Source organism: Dendrobates tinctorius, unplaced genomic scaffold (assembly GCF_039654945.1).
Source record: "Dendrobates tinctorius isolate UK_male_01 unplaced genomic scaffold, ASM3965494v1 ptg000228l, whole genome shotgun sequence".
Taxonomy (NCBI): domain Eukaryota; kingdom Metazoa; phylum Chordata; class Amphibia; order Anura; family Dendrobatidae; genus Dendrobates; species Dendrobates tinctorius.
In genome coordinates, this window is record NW_027361895.1 from 400,667 (window position 1) to 412,947 (window position 12,281).

Here is a 12,281-nt window from a genome sequence, read left to right on the forward strand (position 1 = left end):
CCTCAATGTAGCAGGCTGAAATTGGATGGTGTATGACAATGTGGAGGGTGTCTATAGCATTGGTGAGAATTTGGATCTCACTAGAGATTTGAGGAGGCTGACAATGATGCTCTCAGTCCAAGTATGGACGCAGGCAGCTTAATAAGAAGGACTGCGGCACACAAAAGGGTGGAAAAATGAACGCTTGGCAACTGTGCAGAAGAGAGGAAGAAAATAATTTTTGCTTTTAAAAAAGCAGTTTGCACAGCAGTGTGCAAACAGCAATGCAGCTATCAGGGAGCCTTATTAGGCAGCCTAACAGCCAACAGAGCTGATGCACAAAAATATAGCCTTTCCTGTCACTGCACGCAAAGTGTTGTGTTGTAAGTGGAAATCGCTAACAGCAGAAGCAGTTTTTTGGTTCTTCTTCCCTGCCTAACGCTCTCCCTTATTCTGAGTTAGCAGCAGCAACCTCTCCCTAATGCTAAGATCGGCAGAAGTAAGATGGCGGTCGGCGTGCACGACCTTTTATAGCCCCTGTGACGCCACACAAAGCAAGCCAATCCCTTGCATGCCCTTCTCAAAGATGGTGGTGACCGATGCCTATGTCATCGCGTTGCCCACAGTGTGCGTCCTCCATCATTGGCTGAAAAAGGCGCTGGAACCATCATTTGAAACGCGACTGTGGCGCTCTGGTCACCGACCTTGTGGCCGACCTCACGCTATGGTCGGGTTTCGTTTCATGAAACCCGACTTCAGCGAAAGTCGCCGACTTTTGAATTTGACCGACCCGTTTCACTCAACTCTATTCCTAAGCAATATGAATTGTTATCGTGCTAGAGGAAAACAGATGGTAAGCTGTCGTAACTGACTGCCTGTTCAATAACATATTACAGTTTCAAACTTTGTAGGCTGCTTAAAGGGAATCTGTCACCCCTTTTTTCAACTATCAGCTGCCGGCACCGACATCTGGGGCTTTTCTACAGTATTCTGTAATGCTGTAGATAAGTCCCTGATGTCGGTGCTGGCAGCTGATAGTAGAAAAAAGGGGTGACAGATTCCCTTTAACACTAGAACTACCACATGTTTCATAATACCTATAACTACCATTAGTGGTCATTTTGACCCCCATTCAAAAGTACTGACTCTGGAGTAAAAATAACTTTTTTTTGCCAACAAATTAAAGAACATTTATTTCAACTTAGTAGGAACAGTGTTAAGATCAAGTACAGCAGTTTAACACTAGAACTACCGGAGGGGTCATTTTGACCCTTTTGCTATTTCTTTTTCCTATAATTTCTAAAATTTTTACAAATGAGTTCTGACCTTTTGTGACTTTTATTTATTCATGGTAGTGTATATTTTAGGACAGAAAAATGAATTGTAACTTTTTCAGGGGCCTGGATTTTACAATTTATACCTATAAGTACTGAAGGGGTCAATTTGACCCCATACATAAAAGTAGTAGTAGGCAAGTCACCTAATATTACAGAGTACAGAAAATCACAGTGCTTCTACCTAGTTGTAGAGTGTAACTGTATCTTTGCATATCAGGGATGATTCAGCATTTTGTTTTGTCTAAACTTGTCTGAACATGTTTGATCCATGTCTCTTGTAGTGATTTCTGTCTGCACTTCAGTAGCAAACATTACAGTTGAAGCTACAACTCTGCATGTTTGTACAGTGTCGTTTTATTACTTCTGCGATGTTACAAGTCCCTTTTTGCGACGTATATTTGAAGCATGAGTAAGCAGAGGGGTCTAACAAGTGATGAAATTTTGAAATGTCTTCAGAATTTATCTGAAAATGAGTCGGAAGAAGAAAATCAGGAACAAATAGACTCAGAGTCTGATGAAGAATATTTTCCTATGATATTTCCGAAGAATCAGATTCAAGCAGTAACAGTGATATAATTGACGATACCGAAGATTCTGGAGAGGATGATGGACGTCCTACTACGTCATTAAGATGTACGGTCACACCACGATTGCAAAGAGGTAGAGGAAGAGGGACCCAACCACAATATTTTGGATACGGAGGGAGAAAGAAAGGTACAGTGGACATTCCACCTGCTGTGGTTCATAAAGAGACTTGTCGCGATGGAAATGTGTGGGAAGTTGTCCCAATTGCTTCTGCATCTACTGGCCAACTGTCCCAACAAAACATTCTACGAGAAACAGCTGGACCCACCCCTTATGCCAAACAGGAGATCATCAATGGGAATGTATCAAGTGCATGGAGGTTGCTAATTGATGAACTTATTGTCATGTGTGTCTGGACACAGCGGTACCGCAAGGCGAACCCATATGGCACACGTGACCCTGGATACAGCGCCTCCAGTGGGGCGAATTTAAATAATAAGACGTGCAGCTGGATACACCGCCTCCAGCTGGCAAATCTAGATATTACACGTATATATACAAAAGTCTGGAAACCCCGCCTCCAGTAAGGCAAATTTAAATAATAAAGGGAAACCTGGGTAACAATAACAATGGAGGGCCCTGCGATAGGGAAACGGGGAAGTGGAGACCTCCTGCACTCCCCTGAGTCAGTGTCTCTACACTCCTATCGTTTCCCTATGCCGGTTCCAGGCGACGCACAGGAACCTCAAAACCCTGACTTGCCCTGCACCTAAACCCTCACTAGGGAATTGGTCGGTGTGGAAACTAATCCCACCACTGCACTAAACACACATAAGGAAAAATGACAATACAGGGGGACACCACTTAGCTTTGCTCTTTTGCTTATGCTCCCTGCAACAGAGCCCACCACCTGCATGCATCTTCTCCTTCAACCGGATCCATCACCATGACCGGATCCATCACCATAGTGCAGCCTTGGAGCAGAGTCCACCACCAATTGCAGCTGCCCAGTAAACAGAGTCCGAAAGATGAGTCCAGCTTCTGCCAAAAAGTCCAGCATGCTTGAGTCCAACTTTTCTGCCAATAAGTCCAACATCCTTGAGTCCAGCTTTCAGCAACCAAGTCCAGCATGCTGAGTGCAACTCTCACCATAGTCGCCTCTCCACCAAGCCATGCAAGCACTTCCTGCTGACACCATAAACTGCGACTCCACCACGCCATGCCAGCCCTTCTTGCAGACCACATCGTTGGACTCCACCAATCCATGCCAGCACTCCTTGCAGACTCCATAGCTGCCACTCGTCCCCTCTGGCTGGGCTGCCCAGGACTCTTGTTCAGCTCCATCTTTCACCCAGGCTTACTTGTGAATGACTAACTGAAGAACTATCACCAACAGTGATTGATACACCTGACACTCTTTTATAGAGCATTCACACCTGCATTATAATTATGTGCACTTAACCAAAGAAACTAAAGTGCACTACCACTCACCACAACCGGGGCAACTTAGAACAAGCGACACCACAGTGCAATAATTCTAATGGCCACCGGGGGCAATCACACCACTTTGGCACACAGCCAAAGAAAAAAAGTTCACTTGTGCTTTTAAAACTGTCAGATCAAACCTGGATCATGACACCTATACTTCGCCACATAAAAAAGTGTACAGAAATGGAGGCTCGTCAGAAACTTGAAGATGATAAATGGACAGTTTCTCTACTCGAGCTTGATGCATTTATTGCAATATTATATGTGAAGGGTGCATATAATGCAAATGGTCTTTCTGTAAAAACCTTGTGGTCAAGTACTTGGGGTCCTCGCTTCTTTCAAGACACTATGCCGAGAAGTAGGTTCGAAGAATTGATGCGATTTGTATGATTTGACATCAAATCCAACCGATCTGATACATTGAATAATGACAAGTTTGCTTTATTTTCTGAAGTGTGGAATCGCTTCATTGGAAATTGTATACTGTGTTACAAACCTGTACAAAACCTGACAGTTGATGAACAGCTTTTTCCAACTAAATCAAGATGTCCATTCACCCAATATATAGCCAAAAAGCCAGACAAATTTGGAATAAAATTCTGGCTGGTAGCCGACGTAGAATCCAAATACCTCTGCAACGGGTTTCCATATTTGGGAAAAGATGAACAACGACTGGCTCATCAGTCTCTTGCACAACACATTGTTCTCAAACTAATGGATCCATTTTTGAACAAGGGAAGAAATGTTACTACAGATAATTTTTTCACTTCATTGAAACTTGCTAATACACTGAAAGCCAAGAGAACAAGCATTGCGGGAACGATGAACCATGCAAGAAAAGAAATTCCATCTTTGGCAAAAAAACAACGAACAAATACATATGAGACTACTCTGATGAAGAATGGTGACATCACTCTTACAGTTTACCAAGGTAAGCCAAATAAGAATGTCATTTTGCTCAGTAGTCTTCACCCAGATGTAGCAGTTGGAAACGACAAGAGAAAAAAAACGGAAACGGTAAAATTTTACAATAAAACAAAGGTTGGAGTGGACACAGTAGACCTGATGGCTCGAAAGTACACCACAAAATCTGGAAGCCGCCAATGGCCTGTTCAGATGTTTTGTAATGTACTTGATTTAGCAGCTATAAACGCAACTATACTCTATAAAACAGCAACTGGAAGTAAAATTAGCAGACGGGAGTTCATTCTTCAGACCTTCGCAAGAATTATTTGGAATCAAGAAGTGGCCCATCATCTGCAATGTCTGAACCACAAGCAAAAGGACAAGAAATCCACAAGTGTCGAAAATGTGGAGTTGGAAGATGCAGCGAAAACAAAACAACTAAAACTTGCGCAAGCTGTAACAAACCAGTTTGTGGAAAATGCACTGGGAAAGTGGAAGAAAGTACTTTTTGTGTTAACTGTTGGACACCGCATGCTGTGACCATGTAAAAGGAAATTGCGTTTACATTGTAAAAATGGTCTAAAAATTATCCCTTTTTGGTGGTCTGGTTTGTTGGTGTATATTCACTGGTGATGCAAACTGAGAACACATGGCTTTTTCTCACTGAGATTTAAAAAATTCTCCCCATTTGTTATTTATGGAGACAAAACATATGCTTGCCAGAGGCAAAGGGAGGCCACATGTGACCTGCATTAGGAACCATTAATGCTTTGACTATTACTGTCAGTATAACTGGTGGTGCTGGTGCTAGCGACTCGCACATTAGTTTTTGTAGTGTGTTTTTTTTCTATCATGCTAGAACGTCTGCTGCCAGTGCCACATTTTAGTTTAACATACATTCTGGACCTGTACATGTATAACATGTAATTTCTATTTTATTTTTTTTATCACACTTAGTCAATTGAGAAAAGTATGGAAGGAACGAAAAGTGCTAAGTACTGGCAGGGTTAACATGACGGCCAATAAGGCTAAAACAATAAACCACATGTCCGTCATAACTGTGTAGATTTTATGTGTATACAATTTGACAATTTAAATAGGTGTTCTAAAATAGATCTACATACTTAAATTTCTCAATTTAACACACCAAGAATTTTTTTTAAAGATTTTTTTGTTCAAACAGATAAATTTCTGCTGCCAAAAAATGATCACATACCAACAAATGCCAGGAGGTAGGAACACCTGCATAAAATTACTGCAACTAGCCACAGTTTATTTGTGTGGTATACTGTCATCAAACTGCAATATCAACCCCTTAGTAATGGAGGCAATTTGCAGCTTAATGACCAGGCCAATTTTTACAATTCTGACCACGGTCATTTTATGAGGTTATAACTTTGGAACGCTTTAACGGATCCCGCTGATTCTGAGGTTGTTATTACGTGACATATTGTACTTCATGTTAGTGGTAAAATTTCTTCGATATGACTTGCATTTATTTATGAAAAAAATGGAAATATGGCGACTTTTTTTAAATTTAGCAATTTTCTAACTTTTAATTTTTATGCCCTAAAATCACAGAGATAAGTCACACAAAATACTTAATAAATAACTTTTCCCACATGTCTACTTTACATCAGTACAATTTTGGAACAAAATTTACAAAACCATTTTTTGGGGGGATCACCTCACATTTGAAGTCACTTTGAGGGGTCAATATGACAGAAAATACACAAAAGTGACACCATTCTAAAAGCTGGATCCCTCAAGGTCCTCAAAACCACATTCAAGAAGTTTATTTACCCTTTATGTGCTTCACAGGAACTGAAATAATATGGAAGGAAAAAATTAACATTTAACTTTTTTTTTTTACAAACATTTTACTTCAGAACCAATTTTTTTATTTTAACAAGTGTAAAAAGAGGAAAAAAACACAACATTTATTGTGCAATTTCTTCTGAATACGCCGATACCCAATATATGGGGGTAAACCACTGTTTGGGCGCACGGCAGGGCTTGGAAGGGAAGGAGCGCCTTTTGACTTTTTCAATGCAGAATAGGATGGAATTGAGATCGGATGCCATGTCGCGTTTGCAGAGCCCCTGATGTGCCTAAACAGTGTAAACCCCAACAATTGACACCATTTTGGAAACTAGACCCTTTAAGGAACTTATATAGATGTGTGGTGAGCACTTTGAACCTCCAATTGCTTCACAGAAGTTTATAACGTAAAGAAGTGAAATAAAAAATCATATTTTTTCCACAAAAATAATCTTTTCACCCCCAAAATTTTATTTTCACAAGGGTAACAGGAGAAATTAGACCCCCAAAGTTGTTGTTTAATTTGTCCTGAGTATGCTGATACCCCATTTGTGGGAGGGAACCACTGTTTGAGTGCATGGCGGAGCTTGGAAGGGAAGGAGCTCCACTTTGGAATGCAGACTTTGATGGAATGGTCTGCGGGCGTTAAGTTGCCTTTGCAGAGCCCCTGATGTGCCTAAACAATAGAAACCCCCCACAGCTGACCCCTTTTTGGAAACTAGACCCCCCAAGGAACTTATCTAGATGTGTTGTGAGAACTTTGAACCCCCAAGTGTTTCACAGAAGTTTATAACGCAGGGACATAAAAATAAAAAATCTTTTTTTTTCCACAAAAATGATTTTTTAGCCCGCAATTTTTTATTTTCACAAGGGTAACAGGAGAAATTAGACCCCAAAAGTTGTTGTCCAATTTGTCCTGAGTACCCCATATGTGGGGGGAACCACTGTTTGTGCACACATCATGTTTTCTGTAGAGCCCCTGATGTGCCTAAACAGTAGAAACCTGCACATGTGACCGCATTTTGGAAACTAGACCCCCAAGGAGCTTATCTAGATGTGTGGTGAGCACTGTGAACCCCTAAGTTCTTCACAGAAGTTTATAACGCAATGCCGTGAAAGTAAAAAATCTTTTTTTTCCACAAAAATAATTTATTAGCCCCCATTTTTTTATTTTCCCAAGGGTAACAGGAGAAATTAGACCCCCAAAGTTGTTGTGCAATTGTCCTGAGTACATTGATGTCCCATATGTTGGGGTAAATTACTGTTTGGGCACACGTCGGGCTCAGAAGGGAGGGAGCACCGTTTGACTTTTTGAATGCAAAATTGGCTGGAATCAATGGTGGCGCCATGTTGCATTTGGAGATGCCCTGATGTGTCTAAACAGTGGAAACCCCTCAATTCTAACTCCAACCCTAACTCCAACACACCCCTAACCCTAATCCCAACCCCATCCATAACTCTAACACAAACCTAACCCCAACACACCCCTAGCTCTAATCCCAACCCTAACCCTAACTATAACACCAACACACCCCTAACCCTACTCCCAACCCTAACCATAACCCTAACCACAACCCTAGCCCTAGTCCCAACCCTAACCATAACCCTAACCACAACCCTAACCTTAATCCCAACCCTAACCATAACCCTAACCACAACCGTAGCCCTAATCCGAACCCTAACCCTAATCCCAACCTTAACCCTAATCCCTAACCCTAATCCTAACCCTAACCTCAACCCTAACCCTAATTTCAACCCTAACCCAAATTCCAACCCTATCCCTAACCCTAACGCTAACCTTAGCCCAACTTACTTTAGCCTAACTCTAACCCTAATGGGAAAATGAAAATAAGTATATTTTCTTTATTTCATTATTTTTCCCTAACTAAGGGAGTGATAAAGGGGGGTTTATTTACTATTTTTTTGTTTTGATCACCGTGATAGGGTCTATAACAGTGAACAAAATGAACTAATAGGAAAAATCTTCCTATTGTTGCCAGGTGCCCGGAATAAGATGGCTGTGCCAATCAAGGCAAGCAGGAGGGCCGAGGAGCACCGGGAGGTACAGGGTAAGGAATCGGGGACCCTATTTCTCTCTCTTCTGATGTGCGATAACATCAGAGGAGAGAGAAATTAAATTATTTGCAGTCACCATTATATGATTAATAATGGCAATCGCAAAACCGGGGTAGGTAAAAACCGAACCAATTCATGTTCTCTGGGGTCTCGGCTAACCCCAGCAGCTGAAACCCTGAAGAATATCCGACTCTGGGGGGGCGCTATACACTTTTTCCACCGCGCCATTAATTAATGGCACTGTGGATTAATTACCCTTAACTACTGACGGTAAAAGGTGTATTGGCAGTGGTTATGGGGCTAAATAGGTATACAGAAAGTAAAATGTGTGTAAAATTTTGTTCTTTATTTAAACACTATTATTTTTACACTGCAGAGGAATAGGCTTTCATCTGACTCACCTAATGTGGCCTCACACGTGGCAAAGACCACATCAGGTGAGTCACCGACCGGGACTCCCTGTATCGAGGTTTGATGCAGCGCAATTCCTGGACGTTTTTGCTGACAGATGAAAACCTATTCCTCTACAGTGACCGCAACTTTAATGTGAAGGTTTTGAGCACATGCATCTGGCACATATACATATGGCATAACTGTTCTTATAATTAACTATAGCAAGTGCATGAAATCTGTTGACTATTTCTATGGTGCTATCACAGCCTGTTAAAACCTCAACTAATCAGAATTATGAACAGACCTCGCAATATTATCTTCTATTGAAGTTGAAATAATAATCAAAAGTGTAGAAAAAACAATTCAACTTCATAAGACTTTTTGAAGTTTGTTCTGCCATTCGTGCTAACCAACTCAGCAGTGATGACATATGCTTATTTAGTATGAGGTGATATCGTCCCACTGATCACTATTACCAAGTGCATGGTGTATCATTGTAAGAGCATTTTATTTTCTTTATTTACATGTCCTTGTCTGTGTTTGACCATTATCACTTATACCAAATTGTTTTTCAGCCCCACTTAATGTGGTTGGTATGTTTTTAGGCAAATAGTGCAAATACCATACACTTCTTGTATATGGCTGACATGGATGGGATCGCTAGGACATCGTTAGGCTGATCGCTGGTGAGCTGACACATAGACAACCCAGCTCTTAGATACCCACTGTTTACATTGGAAACCAGCGTCCAGGGTTGCTGATCGCTGGTTTCTCGCTGCCACACGCAGCGATGCGCGCTGGCCAGCGGGAGACCAACAATCAAAAAATGGCCCAGGACGATGGAGCGCGATCAGCGATACCCGGCAGGAGAGCCGGTCACTGATCCATGTCACACACAGCAATCTCGCTGGCGAGATCGCTGTGGCATCACAAAATCAGCGATCTCGCTGTTGAGATCGCTGTGTGTGACGGGGCCTATACTCTATTAGCACTCAAGCAAGGTCGGATAACATCTTATCCCAGCATGCTCACTCATCACTAGAAGGGAACTGCGAAGGGCAAAATTAGTTAGTCCCTCCTCATCCCTGCTCCTGATCTAATCACGGTTTAATGTGTAAACTAGTTTGCATTTATGTTTTCTGTTTATCTGGTTTTGTTTTGTTTTTTTATTAAATTGATTTAATAAAAGCAATTTTTAGGAGAGCTTTTGATATGGTTTACAAGAAGCGGTTATAACAAGCAACATTCATAAAAATCCAGAGAAAAGATGTCAGCGACTAAGCTGCAAAAACAATGGTAAAGCCACTACCAACGCCAGTTCAGGAAAAAGAGCTGGGAAAAATAAAATCAACAAATACATTGTATGCACATATTCTAAAAACGCTTGAAAAACTCTTCAAAAATACTTTGCAAAATGAAAAATTCCTACAAAAACTCCCTCAAGTAGTTTTCACTAGAAAACATGGTGTTTTTGAAAATATTAAAAAAAAACTTAATGTGCACATAGCCTTAGGTGACACGATATCAGCGCTTGATAACTCATGGAGTTCAGAAGTTTTTTTGAGATAACCCAAGACTGTGCGACATCTAGGGTATTTCCAGTTGTGGATTTTTTTTCTGTTCCTTTTTCATAACATAAAGTGACTGACGTACAGAAAGTGAGTTAAAATCAGCAAACCAGAGAGATTGTCTACCCTACAAGTAGTGTCTGCTCACCACACATCACAATAAGCATCGCTCTCGTGATACTACCAAACTTTTCAACAATTGCTTTCATTTCATTCTTAGCGATATGAGCCAACGTGCTCGATAAACTGTTAGCCGAGCATGCTCGGGTGCTAACCGGGAGTCTTCAGTGTGCTCAAATAATATGTTCGAGTCCCGGCGGCTGCATGTCTCGCGGCTGTTCGACAGCCACAACACATAAAGGGGTTACATAACAAATAAGAAATCCCTGCATGTGTTGTGGAGACATGCAGCAGGCGGGACTCAAGCATATTACTTGAGCATGCCAAAGACACTCGGTTAGCACCAGAGTATGCTCAGTAGCACCTTATCGACACACGCTCGCTCATCACTATTCAATGTGCAATAAAAAATTATTTTCTGGTTCCTTGTTAATCAGAAAAAGTTATGTAAATACTAATTTTATCATAGATTTCCGTAACTGTCAGACATTATAGGCGGCATTAGCCTCAACCATAAATGCATAAACTTTATAAAAATGTGGCATCATCATGAAAATTGCTGCTCCCATCCTTTCAATCTATGTATTTAAATGCTCCTCATAAATGGAGAGAAAGTCAAGATCATGGCTGCTCAGATATGTATGTAGGTCATCAAATAAACCAATGCTGTGATGGAATATATTTAATCGTACGACCCTGATTCGCTACGAACCCCCCAATACTAATGAATAAGTACTCACAAACTTGCAATAACACTCACATTTCTGTAGAATTTCTGCAGCAGAGTTCTCTGAATGAGTATCGATGAACTACATAGTTTCAGGGTCTTTAAAGTATCTCCTTAATATCAAAAAGAAATGCAAACACCGTCACCTGATGCGTGGTGGTACTCTACCACCTTCAGGGTCTCGTTCATGTGTCGTTAAGTAAAATCTGCAGCTGTAATGCACTCAGAACAACTTCCTCCTTTTCATTTTCGGACTTGACTTTTATCTAGAAAAAGTTTCTGCTTCCTGCTAATGAGATCCGGCCAATGTTTGGCACAATTTCCATAGAAAAGCTGTCAGAGTCCTTTGAGCAGCTGGAGAGCTGCAGCAATCAGACATCATAGACTGCTTGGGTTTTTCATATTGAGACATGACATTATTTCTGGACATTAATGAGGATGTGGAGGCTATTTTGGATGTTCAGCTTTCCAATGCAGGATCCCAAGATACACATATATTTTTAGTTTAGGAAGTTGCAACAGAACATTTTTAAGGAATGTTAGTTTCTTATATGGGATACATGAGAAATGTCAGTACAAGTACATAGGACAACTAGTTCTAGTACACATAGTACAACTATACCTTGAGAAGCAACTGTGGACTTCTCAACTATTTCTCCTAACCAGTTGATAATTGGAGTTCAGACTAACTTTCTCCCATTATTTTATGACTTATGTGAATCTGCAAAGTTCTCACTATTCCAAACCATAGGAAAACTAGTAAAAAGGGTCCAGAGGGTTGTTCTATGCTTTTCCCCTGTAAAGAATGGGTGTGGAGGAAAGTGAAGGAGCAGCGAGTGGTAGGTTGTTTTCTCCTGATATGGTAATTCAAAGGAAGCAAAATTACCTTTAACTCATGGGAAAAAAACCCTTCAAATTGGGAAGAGTATATCAGCTGAGGGCTCACAACAGCCCCGAGCTTAGAAGAAAAACCATCAACAGCTGGTGAAGACCCTAAGGCTATGTGCACACGTTGCAGATATTTTGATGCAGATCCGCAGCATTTTTGGATGCGCGAAATTGCATCAAATCCGCAGTGTAGTGCACAACCAATGTAAGTCAATGTAAATCCGCATCAATTCCGCATGAAATCCGCAAGCGTTTCGCCCTGCGTTTTCTGCAAAGAGATGTGGATTCTGTGCAGAAAATTCCGCAGGCTAATCTGCAACGTGTGCACTTAGGGTGTGTGCACACGCTGCGGATTCTGCTGTGGTTCCGCAGCGGATTTGGCCGCTGCGGGTCCGCAGCAGTTTTTGCTGCGGTGTACAGTACCATTATTCCCTATGGGAATAAGAAACCGCA

General features: G+C 41.3%; 1 protein-coding gene across 5 annotated transcripts in view; it reads right to left on the minus strand.

Annotated features, from left to right (window-relative positions):
- LOC141059510 (uncharacterized) overlaps positions 1-11,658 on the minus strand; it is a 207,887-nt gene extending 196,229 nt beyond the window's left edge. For 2 of the 5 annotated variants that reach the window (XM_073555675.1, XM_073555674.1), the window contains exon 1: positions 10,974-11,311. The gene's annotated coding sequence lies outside the window, so the exon portion shown is untranslated. Of the gene's footprint in view, positions 1-10,973; positions 11,314-11,562 lie in introns of those variants that run through there. The other 3 variants (XM_073555678.1, XM_073555673.1, XM_073555677.1) reach the window with 3 other exon arrangements.
- Between the last annotated feature and the right edge of the window lie 623 nt (positions 11,659-12,281).